Raw genomic sequence first — 15197 nt, forward strand, 5'->3', positions numbered from 1 at the left:
GGCCAGTCTGGACATAGCAGTGGAAGCCTTTCCCATGCGCTTGTTGATTTCTGCATCTAGAGACAGGTTACTGGTGATAGTTGAGCCACTTCCAGAGCGTGGTTGCTGATATTGATGGATGGAGCATTTCTGACGTCCTGCCCCATGATGTTCGTTTTCTTGAGGCTGATGGTTAGGCCAAATTCATTGCAGGCAGCCGCAAACCTGTCGATGAGACTCTGCAGGCACTCTTCAGTGTGATATGTTAAAGCAGCATCGTCAGCAAAGAGGAGTTCCCTGATGAGGACTTTCCGTACTTTGGACTTCGCTCTTAGACGGGCAAGGTTGAACAACCTGCCCCCTGTTCTTGTATGGAGGAAAATTCTTCTTCCAAGGACTTGAACGCATGTGAAAGCAGCAGGGAGAAGAAAATCCCAAAAAGTGTGGGTGCGAGAACACAGCCCTGTTTCACGCCACTCAGGATAGGAAAGGGGTCTGATGAGGAGCCACCATGTTGAATTGTGCCTTTCATATTGTCATGGAATGAGGTGATGATACTTAGTAGCTTTGGTGGACATCCAATCTTTTCTAGTAGTCTGAAGAGACCACGTCTGCTGACGAGGTCAAAGACTTTGGTGAGATCAATGAAAGCAATGTAGAGGGGCATCTGTTGTTCACGGCACTACTACATGGACAAATGCAGCCTCATTAACTGAAACATCATTGTCTGCAATGTCTTAGGCAGCTGCCAGTAATAAAGATGTCGCTGCTCAATTTGACACGAAAAAGTGAATTGAACCCAAACTGTCTCACCCCTCAATGGCTGCAATCGCTGCCTCCATCTCCCTCAGCAGCGATGGCAGCCATTGAGGGGTGAGGCAATGCTCAGGCGTCATTACGTCCAACATTGGTGCACGCATGCGTGGATTCATAGTGGCAAGCTGGCAAATGTTTGGAAACACTGATGATGTTGCAATCACTCTGCGCATGCTCTGTGATGTCAGAAAACTTTAATAAGCGTAAGGAAGTCTTGCTACAATGGTACAGGGCAGTGGTGAGACCACACCTGGACCACTGTGTACTGTTTTGGTCCCCTTATTTAAGGAGGGGTATTCTTGCATTGGAGGTAGTTCAGAGAAGGTTCACTAGGTTGATTTCAGGGTTGAAGGTGTTGTTTAGATTAGAGATACAGCACTGAAACAGGCCCTTCGGCCCACTGAGTCTGTGCCGAACATCAACCACCCATTTATACTAATCCTATACTAATCCCATATTCCTACCAAACATCCCCACCTGTCCCTATATTTCCCTACCACCTACCTATACTAGTGACAATTTATAATGGCCAATTTACCTATCAAGCTGCAAGTCTTTTGGCTTGTGGGAGGAAACCGGAGCACCCGGGGAAAACCCACGCAGACACAGGGAGAACTTGCAAACTCCACACAGGCAGTACCCGGAATCGAACCCGGGTCCCTGGAGCTGTGAGGCTGCAGTGCTAACCACTGCGCCACCCCGTTGTGTTATGAGTCATAGAGATTTACAGCACAGAAACAGGCCCTTCGGCCCATCGTGTCTGTACCAGCTATCAAGTTTCTTCCTTTCTAACCTATCAATGCCCCTCATAATTTTGTATACCTCAGTCAGGTCCACTCTCAGCCTTCTCTGCTCTAAGGAAAACAACCCTAGCCTTTCCAGTCACTCTTCATAGCTGAAATGCTCCAGGCCAGGCAACATCCTGGTGAATCTCCTCTGCACCCTCTCCAGTGCAATCACATCGTTCCTGTAGTGTGGTGCCCAGAACTGTACACAGTACTCCAGCTGTGGCCTAACTAGCATTTTATACAGCTTCATCATAACCTCCCTGCTCTTATATTCTATGCCTCAGCTAATAAAGGCAAGTATCCCATGTGCCTTCCTAACCACCTTATCTACCTGTGCTGCTGCCTTCAGTGTTCTATGGACAAGAACACCAAGGTCCCTCAGACCCTCTGTACTTCCCAGGGTCCTACCATCCATTGTATATTCCCTTGCCTTGTTAGTCCTCCCAAAATGCAACACATCACACTTCTCAGGATTAAATTCCATTGGCCACTGCCCTGCCCATCTTCCCAGCTCATATATATCGTCTTGTAATCTAAGGCTTTCCTCCTCACTATTTATGACCACCAATTTTCGTGTCATCTGTGAACTTACTGATCATACCTCCTATATTCACGTCAAGATCATTAACGTACACTGCAAACAGAAAGGGTCCCAGCACCGATCCCTGTGGTACACCACTGGTCACAGGCTTCCACTTGCAAAAACAACCCTTGACCATCACCCTCTGCCTCCTTCCACTAAGCCAATTTGGGATCCAATTTGCCAAATTGCCCTGGATCCCATGGGCTCTTACCTTCTTAACCAATCTCCCATGCGGGACCTTATCAAAAGCCTTACTGAAGTCCATGTAGACTACAACAACTACTTTACCCTCATCTACACATCTAGTCACCACCTCGAAAAATTCAATCAAGTTAGTTAGATACGATCTCCCCCTGACAAAGCCACGCTGACTATGCCTGATTAATCCCTGCTTCTCCAAGTGGAGATTAATCCCGTCCCTCAGAATCTTTTCCAATAGTTTCCCTACCGCTGATGTTAGACTCACCGGCCTGTAATTACCTGGTTTATCCCTACTACCCTTCTTGAATAATGGTACCACATTCGCTATCCTCCAGTCCTCTGGTACCTCTCCTATGGCCACAGAGGATTTGAAAATTTGTGTCAGAGCCCCTGCTATCTCCTCCCTTGCCTCACATCACACCTGGGCTACATCTCATCTGGGCCTGGGGATTTATCCACTTTTAAGCCCACTAAAACAGCTAATACATCCTCCCTTTCAATGCTAATACAATCTCCCTTCCTGGTCTCTACACCTACATCATCCTTCTCTATAGTGAACACAGATGAAAAGTAATCATTTAAAACCTTACCTATGTCCTCCGGCTCCATGCACAGATTGCCACTTTTGGTCCCCAAAGGGCCCTACTCTTTCCCTGGTTATCTTCTTGCCCTTAATATACTTATAAAACCCACTGGTCTGATGTAGACTTTCCTACAAGTATCTGCTCCCAGTCCACTTTGGCCAGATCCTGTTTTGTCATCTTGAAATCAGCCTTCCCCCAATTCAGTAACTTTATTTCCACTTCATCTTTGTCCTTTTCCATAGCTACCTTAAATCTTAGAGTTAGGGTCACTGTCCCCCACTGATATTTCTACCACTTGTCTGCCTTCATTACCTGGGATTAGGTCCAGTACTGCCCCTTCTTTTGTAGGACTTTCTACATGCTGGCTCAAAAAGCTCTCCTATATGCATTTTAAGAATTCCGCCCCCTTTAAGCCTTTTGCACTAAGACTATCCCAGTTAATATTGGGGAAGTTGAAATCCCCTACTATTATTACCCTATTATTTTTACACCTCTCTGAGATTTGTCTACATATCTGCTTCTCTATCTCTCCCTGACTGTTTGGATGCCTGTAGTAAACTCCCAGCCAAGTGATTGCCTCATTTTTGTTTTAAATTCTACCCGGATGGCATAATTTGAGGAACCTTCTAAGATATCATCCCTCCTTACCACAGTAATTGATTCTTTGATCAACAGTGCAGTGCCACCTCCTCTTTTACCCCCTCCCCTGTCACGCCTGAAGATTCTATACCCTGGAATATTGAGCTCCCAGTCCTGCCCCTCTCTCAACCATGTCTCTGTGTTAGCAATAATATCATATTCCCATGTGTTAATCAACGCCCTCAATTCATCTGCCTTACTTGTAAGACTCCTTGCATTAAAATAGATGCAATCCAGCCTTGCATTATTCACTTGTGCCTTACCAGGTCTATATTTGCTTTGCCTTCCGACTGACTTGGTTTCTCTTCTGCATTTGACTGTGCATCACCCCCTACTGTACCTCCAGTCTGTATCCCATCCCCCTGCCAAATTAGTTAAAACCCTCCGCAACAGCACTAGCAAACCTCCCAGCAAGGACGTTGGTCTCGTTTCGGTTCAGGCGCAATCCGTCCACCTTGTACAGGTCTCGACTTCACCAGAAACAGACCCAGTGTTTCAGGAAACTAAAGCCATCCGTCCTGCACCAGCTCCTCAGCCATGGATTCATCTGCTCTCTCCTCCCTATTCCTATATTCACTAGCATGTGGCACCGGGAATAATCCAGAGATTACAACCTTTGAGATCCTGCTTTTTAATCTGCTATCTAGCCCCCTAAATTCTTGCTGCAGGACCTCATCCCTCTTTCTACCTATGTCGTTGGTACCAATGTGAACCACGACCTCTGACTGTTCACCCTCCCTCTTCAGAATGTCCTGCAGCCGCTCTGTGACATCCTTGACCCTAGCACCAGGGAAGCAACATACCATCATGGAGTGACATTTGCGGCCACAGAAACGCCTATCTGTACCCCTTACGATAGAATCCCCTATCACTATAGCTCTCCCACTCTTTTTCCTCCCGTCCTGTGCAGCTGAGCCACCCGCGCTGCCACAGACTTGGCTCTTGCTGCATTCCCCTGAGAAGCTATCTCCCCCAACAGTATCCAAAGCGGAAAATCTGTTAGATAGGGAGATGGACACAGGGGACTCCTGCACTACCTGCCTAGTTCTTCTACTCTGCCTGACGGTCACCCATACCCTTTCTGCCTGAGCAGCCTTTACCTGCGGTGTGACTACCTCCCTGTAGGTGCTATCCATGATGATCTCAGCCTCGCAGATGTTCCACAGTGTCTCCAGCTGCCTCTCCAGATCTGTAACGTGGATTTTGAGTAGCTGCAGCTGGAGACACTTCCTGCACATATGTTCACCCTGGACACTGGAAGTGATCCTGACTTCCCACATTGCACAGGAGGAGCACTCCACGCTGCCGAGCTGCCCTGCCATGACTTACCTTTAATTTATTCCCTTAAATTACCCAAAAATTAGATTATTTACACTAGGGACCTTGATTCCCTAAAAAAACCTACCTCCTATAACTAAAAAAACTGTAGACCTTTCTCTTTACTTTTAGTTACTTACCCAGCTATTTCGAGTTATTCCCTCTCAGCTGTTACTCACTAACCAATCACTTTGCAGCTTTCCTGTGATGTCACTGTTGAATTTTTTTTTCTTCTTCTTCTTTTCAAAACCCCTGGACTGCTTTCCGCTACCGGAAGGTAAGTGACTAGGCCGCGGTCCTCCGGCTCTATTTATCCTCTTCTCTCACTTAGTGTTCTCCCTACAGGTCGGCTACTCTCCTGGAAGGTAAGTGACAAGGCCACGATCCTCGGGCTCTATTTATCCTCTTCTCTCACTCGGTGTTCTCCCAGCAGGTCCGTTCCTCTCCTGGAAGGTAAGTGACTAGGCCGCGATCTTCAGGCTCTATTTATCATCTTCTATTGCTCAGTGTTCTACCCGCAGGTCCGCTCTGCTCTCAGAAGGTAAGTATGAGGAAATGTTGAACAGATTGGGACTATTCTCACTGGAGTTTAGAAGAATGAGAGATGATCTCATTGAAACATATAAAATTCTGAGGGGGCTTGACAGGGTAGATGCTGAGATGATGTTTCCCCTTGTGAGGGAATCTGGAACTAGGGGGTACAGTTTCAGAATAAGGGCTCTTCCCTATAAGATGGAAATGAGGAGGAATTTCTTCTCAGAGGGTCGTTAATCTTTGGAATTCTCTATCCTAGAGGGCAGTGGAGCCTGTGTCATTGAATATATTCAAGGCTGAGTTAGACAGATTTTTGATCTACAATGGAGTCAAGGGTTACAGAGGGCAGGCAGGAATGTGGAGTTGAGGCCACAATCAGATCAACCATAATCTTTTTGAATGGTGGAGCGACTCAAAGGCCAAATGGCCTACTCCTGCTCCTATTTTATATTCTTATGTCAAAGTTAGCCTTTCTATTGCATACAAAGGAGTTTGGAACCATAAAAGTGAACTGATTCTATATTCATCTCAATAGCTTGTATTGTGACAATGTGTGACAATGAATAAATGTTATCATGTAAAAACAGATCTTATAATTACATAACTTTCATCTTGTGCAAGGTGACCACCTTTGTGTAGGTTAGTTCCAACAATGCATTTCCAGTGATTGTTACATTTCAAAGTACCATGAGCACATTTACATTTTGATTCTGGTTCTGTCTCTCTTTCTGAGACCATAGATGGTCACTGACATCTATATGCTGGCTTAACAGGTGTGCAAACTTTGGCACAGGTACCTGATGCTGTTAGGAAGGGACAGATTTAGCAGTTTAAATGGCAGTAGCTGGCCCATGGATGATAGTCTCCCAGAATTAATGATTTGGACTTAAACGTGGGAGGCATGATTGAGAAATTTGCTGATAACACAAAAATTGGCCGTGTGGCCAATGGTGAAGAGGATAGCCATAGACTCCAGAATGATATCAATGGTTTGGTTGAGTGGGCGGGTAAGTGGCAAATGGAATTCAATCCAGAGAAGTGTGAGTTAATGCATTTGAGGAGGGCAAATAAAGTGAGGGAATACACAATAAACGGGAGGATATTGAGAAAGGTAGAAGAAGTGGGAGACATTGGAGTGCATGTCCACAGGTCCCTGAAGGTGGCAGGACAGGTAGATAGAGTGGTGAAAAAGGCATATGGAATGTTTTCCTTTATTGGCTGAGGTATAGAGTATAAAAGCAGGGATGTGATGCTGGAACTGCATAAAACACAAGTTAGGCCACAGCTGGAGTATTGTGTACAGTTCTGGTCTCATTACAGGAAGTACATAATTGCTCTGGAGAAAATACAGAGGAGATTCACAAGAAAGTTGGCAGGGCTTGAAAACTGCAGCTATGAGGAAAGATTGGATAGACTACAATTGTTTTCCGTGGAACTGAGGAGGGTGAGGGGTGACTTAAGTGAGGTGTACAAAATTATGAGGGCTTAGATAGAGTAGACAGGAAGGACCTGTTTCCCCTGGCGGAGAGGTCAGTTACCAGAGGACACAGATTTAAGGTGATTGGTAGAAGGATTAGAGGGGACATGAGGAAAAACATTTTCACCCAGAGGGTAGTGGGCGTCTGGAATTCACTGCCAGGAACGGTGGTGGAGGCAGAAACCCTCAATTCTTTGAAAAGGTACCTGGACATGTACCTGAAGTGCTGTAACCTGCAAGGCTATGGACCAGGTGCTGGAAGGTGGGATTAGATTGGGCGGCTTGTTTTTCAGCCAGCACAGGCACGATGGGCTGAATGGCCTCCTTCTGTGCCATAATTGTTCTATGGTTCTAATCCAAATAAAAACCAGTATAAAAGCAGACCTAAATAGTATAACTCAATGTTCCCTGCAAAATGTATATCTCAGCAAATTTACAGATGACTATTCAGAAAAGCCTGAAATAAAACAAAAGTGCTGCAAGTCGGCAATGCATTTGAAATAAAAAAGACAGGTTAGCATTTTGCACTGAATTATGGATCCCAATGCAAAGGATTCCAAAAGTAAAATGATGCAGATGCTGGAAATCTGAAATTTAAAAAGACAGGAAATGCTCAGCAGGTCAGGCAGCATCTGTGGAGTCTCGACAAAGAGATACCACTCCAGGTCATTGACCTTTAGCAGCTCTGGCAGGGCGCAAGCTTGTGAGCCACGTGCTTTCCTGGTGCCCCTGACGCAATATCCGGTTGCCGCGCGGCATGACGCAACACTTGGCGGAGACTTCCGGCTGGACGGCGGGCGGGGTTTGAAGGCGCCTCGCCTGAGGTGAGTGACATGGCGGCCGCGCAGCAGCTGAGCCGGGTTGGGGGAGGTAGGAAAAGGCGAAACCCGGGAGGCTTGTGTCCTCCTCAGACTTGATAGTTTTACTGAAGGAAACGGTACAGATTCAGACCTGTCGTTGAAAGCCTGTTCTGGTGAAACGTTAACTGTTTCTCTCTCCACAGACGCTGCCAGACCTGCTGAGTATTTCCAGCACTTTCTGTCTTGGTTTCAGACTTCCAAAATATGCACTGTTTTGCTGTTGTGTTGAAAGCCTGGGCCCACTATTAGAATTTTAGCTTTTTTGATGCACCCAGAACAGACGGGGAGAAATTGGTCCCCGTAAGGCCCGTTATTTGGGCGAAAAGTTAATGTTTAAATGGATTTAACTCTTGTACCCTTCACAAGTCGAGTCTCCGATGCTAGTCTGACAAAAAAAAATAGTTAAACCGTCTGTTCTTTCCAAACTTACCGTGCTGTTTAGCTGTGACTGTGTTGCTTTCACTAACTGTTGACAAATTTATTAAGGTTGACAACGCCATGCTTCTCCAAGCATTTAACTGCCCGATTCCAGTCAGTTAATCTCCAGCAACGGCCCTATCTGTCATCTCTGGGGTTCCACAGAGATCTGGGGATGTCCTCCGCCCTTCCCCCCCCTTGCTCCTTCCTTGCCCCCCACATGCTGAAACTGACTAATCTTTGCATTGTATATGACTGAGTTGAGCTCCAATCCTCATATCTTATTCATCACAAAGGCAACAACATCTTGCTTTTATATTGCACCTTTAGTGTAGTAACAAGGCCCAAGATGCTTCTCAGGCACATTATCAAACAAGATTGGCACTAAACCACATAAGGGGAGTTTGACCAAAAGCTTGGTTAAAGAAGTCGGTTTTAAGGAGGGTCTTGAAGGAGGAGTGTGAGGCAATGATTTTAGGGCATGGGCAGCTGAAAGCATACTGCCAATCATGGAGTAATGAAAATAAATGTGCCAGAGACCAGAAACATGAGTCCAGAGATCTGAAACTGCTTATTTCTTCCTCTGCAACATTGCCCCTTTCCTACCTCACTTGCTGAAACTTAGATATGTCTCACCTCCAGACTTGGCTATTCTAATGTCCTTGCTGTTCATCACTCCTCCTGCCCATCCTCCTCTGTGGGAACAGTGGGAGGCATTCAAAGGACATTCAAGGGGTTCAAGGTAAACATGATCCCACAAAGAAAAAGGGTGAGGTGGCCAAATCTAGAGCCCCATAGATGTCAAGGAGTCTACAGGGTAAGATAAGGCAGAAAAGGAAAGCTTATGTCTGACACAGAGAACTCAATACTACAGAAAGCCAAGAGGAGTATAGGAGGTGGAGGGGTGAAATCAAAAAGGAAATTAGGAAAGCAAAGAGGGCATCAAAGAATATTAGCTAGCAAAATCAAGGTGAACCCAAAGATGTTTTATCAATACATTAAGAGCAAGAGGATAACTAAGAGAGTGGGGCCCATAAAAGATCAAAAAAGTAACCTACGTGTAGGAGCGGAAGATATTGGTATGGTTCTTAATGAATACCTTGTGTCTGCCTTCACAAAAGAGGGGGACGATGCAGATGTTATAGTTAAGGTGGAAGAGTGTGAAGTATGGGATGTGGTAAACATAGGGAGAGAGGAAGTATTAATGGGATTAGCATTAAGTTGATAAATCACCCCGACCAGATGGAATGTATCCTGGTCTGTTAAAAGAAGAAATAGAGGGTCTTGCCATCATTTTCCAGTCCTCACTGGATACAGGTGTGATGCCGGAGGATTGGAAAATTGCTAATGTTATACCTCTGTTTGAAAAGGGAGTGATGGATAGAATGAATAAATGCAGGTTTGTCAGTCAAACCTCAGTAGTGGGCAATTGTTGGAATCTATTCTGAGACACAGGATAAACTGTCACTTGGGCACAGATTAATCAAGGATAGTTAGCATAGATTTGTTAAAGGAAGATCTTGTTTGAACGACTTGATTGAATTTTTTGAAGAAGTAACAAGGAAGATAGATGAGGGTAGTGCAGTTGATGTGGTCTACATGGATTTTAGCAAGGCTTGTGACAAGGTCCCACATGGCAGACTGGTTTAAAAAAAAAAAATCCCATGGGATCCAGGGAAATGCAGCAAGGTGGATACAAAATTGGCTCAGTGGCAGGAAACAAAGGGTAATTGTTGATGGCTGTTTAGCGACTGGAGGGCTGTTTCATTGGCATTCTGCAGGGCTCAGTACTGGTTGCCTGCTTTTTGTGCTGTATATTAACGATTTGGATGTAAATATAGGGGACATGATCAAGAAGTTTGTGGATGACACAAATACTGACTGGTAGATAGCGAGGAGGATAGCTGTAGGCCGCAGGGAGATATTGATGGTCTGGGCAGATGGAATTCAACTCTGAAGTGTGAGGTGATGCATTTGGGGAGGTCAAACAAGGTAAAGGAATACCCAATTAATGGGAAAATATTGAGTGTAGAGGAAGTGAGGGACTTTGGAGTTAATGTCCACAGATCCTGAAGGTAGCAGGACAGGTCGATAAGGTGGTTGGGAAGGCATTTGGAATCCTTTTCTTTATTAGCTGAAGTATATAATACAAGAGCTGGAACTATATAACTCATTGGTTAGGCCACAACTTGACTACTGTGTGCAGTTCTGGTCATTTCATTATAGAAAGGTTGTAATTGGAATGGAGAGGGTACAGATGAGATTTACAAGGATGTTGCCAGGACTGGAAAAATGTAGCTATGAGGAAAGATTAGATAGGCTGGGGTTGTTCTCCTTGGAACAGAGAAGGCTGAGGGGATATCTGATTGGTAATATTCTTAACTGCAAATCTATTAAGAGGGAGGTGGTGGCATAGTAGTAACATCACTGGACTAGTAACCCAGAGACCCAGTCTACTGCTTTGGGGACATTGGTTCGAATCCCACCACAGCGTATGGTGAAATTTGAATTCAATTAATCTGGGAATTAAAAAAGCTAGTCTAATGGTGACCATGAAACCATTGTCGATTGCCATAAAAACCCATCTGGTTCAGTAATGTCCTTTTAGGGAAGGAAATCTGGCCTACATGTGACTCCAGACCCACAGCAATATGGTTGACTCTTAAAATGCCTAGCAAGCCATTCAGTTCAAGGGCAATTGGGGATGGGCAATAAGTGCCAGCGATGCCCACATCCCACAAATGTATTTAAAAAAAAATTGAACTATCTTAAAGCAAGTGGCAGCTCAACTTGGCAAAATGTTTAAACCCAATCAAATGCAAACCCTGAAGACTTTTATTTAATTGCCCACGGTGCCATCCATGCCAGTGACAGTTCGCAGCTCCTAATTTACTGCAAATCACAACAAGTTAGTAAATGGGAGAAAGGGCAGCGTGTGAGGGAATGCATAAAAGGATCTGCCATTAGACAGTTTCTCCTGTGCACCCCCGACCCCACAGAGATGTCAGTATGCAAGCCACTGCACTATATAAATGCAACTTGTGCAGTCGATAGATGAAAGTTTTCCCCTTTGTTTACAAGCCCATGAATATTAAATAAAAATGCATATTTGCAACAATTGCACATAATTTTAATGGTAGAAATGGGGCATTCACCAAATCTATTTGGCAAATTTTTATAGTTGTGTGATGTACCTTTTTGTAAAGACTGACTTTTTGAAGCCAAGAATAAGTTACAAAGAAGGTCCAACTAGAGGATTTTCCTTTTCTGGCTGTTAAAGACGTAACTTCATATTTCACTGCCCAAATCTCTCTGTATAATTATGAAATATTAGCAAAGTTCTTTTGCAAAAGAGTGTAGAATCATAGAATGATTACAGCACAGAAAGAGTCCATTTGCACATTCATGCACGTGCTGGCTCTATAGAAGAGCAACTCTGCTCGTCCCACTCCCCTGCCCTTTCTCTGTAGCCCTGCAAACTTTTTCTCTTCAGATAATTATCCAATTCCCTTTTGAAAGCCACAATTGAATCTGCCTGCACCCACACTGAGGCAGTGCATTCCAGATCCTAACCACTCGCTGCGATTTAAAAAAAAAAATCATCCTGTTTTCTTTGGTTCTTTTGCCATTCACCTTAAATTGGTGTCTTCTGGTTCTCGACCCTTCCACCAATGGGAAGTTATGCTGTATCTACTCTGACCGGTCCCCTCATGATTTTGAACACCTCGATCAAATTTCCTCTTAGAGGAGAAGGTTAAGTAGAACAGCACCAGCCTCTCCAATCTATCCATGTAACTGAAATTCCTGATCCCGGGAACCATTCTCACAAATCTTTTCTGCATCTCTCCATGCCTTCACATCTTTTCTAAAGTGTGGTGCCCAGAATTGGACACAATCGGGGAATTCTATGCTCTTCTCCCCCACCCCACCCACCAATCATAGCGGATTTGGAGGAGGGGAGAGCATAAAGTCAGGTGGTTCCTACCTCCGCCTGTGAATGGTCTTCCTGCCCTGTCACCAAATGAGGCCCTTAACTGGGCAATTAATGCCAAATTAAAGCCCTCATCTCACTCTTAGCCACGAAGCGGGCGGCCCTGTCGCTGCACAGGAGGCACGGCATGAAAAACCGTGAGGGCTACATCCTGGCTCTGTGGGGGGGGAAACGGTGCTCCTTGTTAAAAGGTACTTGGTCTCTGAACATGGGACCCAGCATCAGGAAGTGGGGGGTCGTGCCTGTTGGCAACCCACCCTACAGCCTCTACCCCGTGAGACCCCTTCTGCTCTGACCTACCTGTGGCCTGGGTCCAGTGGCGCTCCTGGGCCTCAGTTAGGTGCAGCACCAGCAGCAGCCAGCACCTCCATGATGGTGCTGTTCATTGAATGAGCTGCTGGCCAATCAGAGGCCAGCAGCACTCAGAGGGCAGGACTTCTGTCACCAAGGTGCTTGATCCCGTGGAAGACCTGCTGTTATCTGTCTAAGTGCCTAATTGGCACTAGATTTAGCAGACCTTCCACAGAAGAGGCAACACTGGGTTCTTGGCATTACTTTTTGCCAGATGTCAAGACCCTTGTCGCCAGCTTAAAATCCTGGCAAATACTTCAGTTGAGGCTAAACCAGTGTTTTATAACTACTTTGCTTTTGCGGTCTTTGCCTCTATTTGTAAAGCTGAGGAACACATGTGCCTTTTTAACCACTTTCTGAACCTGCTGTGCCACCTTCAAAGATTTGTGCACATATACCATTAGGTCCCTCTGCTCCTGCATCCCTTTTAGAATTGTATCCATTATTTTATATTGCCTATCCTAGTTCTTCCTACAAAAATGTATCACTTGACACTTCTCTGCATTAAATTTCATCGGTCACGTGTTTGTCCAGTGCATCAGCCTGTCTGTGTCCTCTTGAGGCCTACCACTATCTCAATATCCCCCTCACAGTTCACAATACTTCCAAGTTTTGTGTCATCTCAATTTTGAAATTTTCTCTGCACACTCAGTTCTAGGTTCTCACTATAGATCACAAAAAGCAGTGGTCCTAGTACTGAACGCTGGGAAACCCCACTATATGCTTTCCTCCAGTCTGGAAAAACAACTGTTCCGCTCTTTCCTATCACTCAGCCAACTTCGTTTTCACACTGCCACTGTCCCTTTTATTCCATATGCTTTGACTTGCTGACAAGTCTGTTAAGTGGCACTTTATTCAGTGCCTTTTGGAAGTCCAGGTACACCACATCAACCAAATTGCACTCATCAACCCTCTCTTGTTAATTCGTCAAAAAACTCAAGTTAATTAAGCACAATTTGCCTTTAACAGATCCATGTTGGCTTTCCTTAATTAATCTACATTTGTTCAAGTGACATGATAATTTTGTTGCAGATGACCGTTTCTAAAAGCTTTCCAGCTGCCAAGGTTAAACTGATAGCCTGTAGTTGCTGGGCTTGGGCTTGTCCTTGCAACATTTTTGGAACAAGGGTGTAACATTTGCAATTCTCCAGTCCTCTGCACCATCCCTGTGTCTGAGGAGGATTGGAAGATTATTGCTGGTATGTCTGCAATTTCAACCTTTGCTTCCCTCAGTATCCTCAGATGCATCTCATCTGATCTGGTGACTTACCAACCTTTAAGTACAGCCAGCCTTTCTGGTACCTCCTCTTTATCAATTTTTAGCCCATCCAGTGTTTCAGCTATTTTTTCACTGACTTTGACAACCGCCTCTTCCTTGGTAAAGACAGATGCAAAGCATTTAGCACCTCGGCTATGTCCTCTGCCTTCATGTGTTAATGCCCTTTTTTGGGTCACTAATTAGCCCCGCCCCCCCTTTTACTACCATTTTACTATTTATATGTCTGTGGAAGACTTTTGGAATCCCTTTTTTATGTTAACTGCCAGTCTCCTCTTGTTCACTTTGCTTCTCATTTTCTTCTGAACTTTCTATATTCAGACTGATTCTCACATGTATTATCAACCTGATATCAGTCATACAGACTCTTTTTCTGCTTCATATTCTCTCTTTTGTCATCCAGGGAGCTCTGATTTTGTCTGTCCTACCTTACTCCCTCATGGGAATGTACCTTGACTCTACCTGAACCACCATTTCTTTAAAGGCAGCCCATTATTTTGCTGTCAATGTGTTGTCATTCTAGCTTTGAGAAGGAATTTTGTGAATCGCACTTCAATAAAATTGGAAAACCTGAATAAACTTTGAGTTTTAAGAACAGTATAACTCCAATTTAATAAATGTTTAATATGTTCATCTCTAACATAGTTGAAATGAAAGCCAGCCATGATCTTTTTTAATGAAATTTGAGAGTTAATGTCAAAAAGGCATGAAATGCAATACTCGAATTAGGGTGGGAAACACATCTGGATGTATTGTTTTTATTCATATCAAATGACTGTTACTTCCTCCTTTAAAAGCTATATCCATACCTGTTTATCGGGCTATTCTATCACTTCTGAGCATGATTCAACTTGCCTATTCAATTTACCTCAAACTGAGATTTCTAAGTTGGATGCACTTGGTTACTAACCTTGGACCTCCCAAGTGGATTTCCAAGTTGCACAGTTCTGCCAGTGTTGCCTGCCTCCACCTTCTGTCATTCGTGACCCCAAGTCCTAGATGTGCATTCCCCGCCCCATTCCTGGTTGGACCAAAATCTCTTGTTATCCTTTTCTGTTCAAACTAAAAGATCTGGTTGCAGCATTGGACATGATGTGGCCACAGTTAGGGAGTGGTTTTATTGAAAGAGTTCCCCTGGTGATATTCACTTCAAATCATAGAGGTTTCCTTGTTAATCTCCTACCCTGCCTTGAATTTTGCATTACAATTTTTACTGTAAATTGGGAAATAATAGAATGAATGTTCCATGCCACCTGAAGCTCCATGTAGCTTGGCACAAAATTTAATTTCATGGAGACATTTTGTTCACGTAGACAGTAGCAGAACAGTTGTTGCAGTAGAGTGTATTTCACTTGATGCAACACAGTAAAGGCAGACCAGGGTA

At 44.5% G+C, this 15197-nt stretch overlaps 1 protein-coding gene across 4 annotated transcripts in view; it reads left to right on the forward strand.

Annotated features, from left to right (window-relative positions):
• The first annotated feature begins 7650 nt into the window (after positions 1-7650).
• The window catches only part of LOC137382621 (transmembrane protein 248-like), a 37584-nt gene continuing 30037 nt past the window's right edge, over positions 7651-15197 (forward strand). The window contains exon 1 of one of the 4 annotated variants that reach the window (XM_068054801.1): positions 7651-7742. The gene's annotated coding sequence lies outside the window, so the exon portion shown is untranslated. Of the gene's footprint in view, positions 7856-15197 lie in introns of all 4 variants that reach the window. The other 3 variants (XM_068054805.1, XM_068054803.1, XM_068054804.1) reach the window with 3 other exon arrangements.

Source organism: Heterodontus francisci, chromosome 23, assembly GCF_036365525.1.
Source record: "Heterodontus francisci isolate sHetFra1 chromosome 23, sHetFra1.hap1, whole genome shotgun sequence".
Taxonomy (NCBI): Eukaryota; Metazoa; Chordata; class Chondrichthyes; order Heterodontiformes; family Heterodontidae; genus Heterodontus; species Heterodontus francisci.